The 855-nt window shown below is 43.2% G+C and overlaps 1 non-coding gene across 1 annotated transcript; it reads left to right on the top strand.

The window, feature by feature from the left end:
* The first annotated feature begins 519 nt into the window (after window positions 1-519).
* Window positions 520-595, top strand: Trnat-agu (transfer RNA threonine (anticodon AGU)). Its single transcript has one exon. It is a non-coding gene; the product is annotated as a tRNA-Thr (tRNA).
* The last annotated feature ends 260 nt before the right edge of the window (window positions 596-855 follow it).

The raw sequence follows: 855 nt of genomic DNA, 5'->3' as shown, positions 1-855 counted from the left end.
ACTTTTCAAACCACCCTCATACTTCGTCCTAGGTTTGCTTTACTGATACCCTACAAAAAGTACGTATTTTACATTCAGAGAAGATTCTTTTGTACCCCTGCAGTTTTTACCAACCTTGTCTTTAGCTTTCTTATCAACAGTAATGATCAGAAATGCCTCAATCTCTTATAAATATTTTACAATTTTCAAATGAAACCGTATGGTTCCAAAGACATTTTCAAGTCTCAAACATCTACTATGTATATACACAGACTGAAGTGACGAACGAAAATTTGTACCGAGGCCAGGATTTGAACCTGGGTCTGCGGCTCACTAGGCAGATGCACTAACCACTACACCATCCTGACACAGTGGCTTTGCACAACTGCACAGATTACCATAGCACACATCCGTCCTCGGCTAAAATTCCCATTCACGCCTTAACCCACTTGGTGTTTCCCTTAACTGTAACAATATTCCAGAAGCCCTCCAAGTGTACTGGACTAGCAGCTCAGTATCAAACAATATTGTGCAAAGCAAGCACAGCAGGGTGGCGTAGTGGTTAGCCCGTCTGCCTAGTGAGCAGAAGACCCAGGTTCGAATCCTGGCTTGGGTACAAATTTTCATCCGTCACTTCAGTCTGCATGTATACATCGAGGATGTTTGGCTTGAAAAGATCCTTGAAATCGTGTAGTTTCATTTGATTAAAGCACCTATGCCTGCAGGATACCCAATTTTGTTCACTGCCGAGGTGCTATTCCGACACAGTAGGATAGCTCCTGCAATGCTGTTTCAGTTTAGGGGGAATACCAAGTGGGCGGAGGTGTGAATGGTAATTTGTATTGAAGACGGAAGAGTGCTAGTTTAGTCCGTGCA

This window comes from Schistocerca serialis, chromosome 11 (genome assembly GCF_023864345.2).
Source record: "Schistocerca serialis cubense isolate TAMUIC-IGC-003099 chromosome 11, iqSchSeri2.2, whole genome shotgun sequence".
Taxonomy (NCBI): domain Eukaryota; kingdom Metazoa; phylum Arthropoda; class Insecta; order Orthoptera; family Acrididae; genus Schistocerca; species Schistocerca serialis.
The sequence above is the reverse complement of the archived record's forward strand: the minus strand, read 5'-3'. Positions and strand labels throughout refer to the sequence as shown.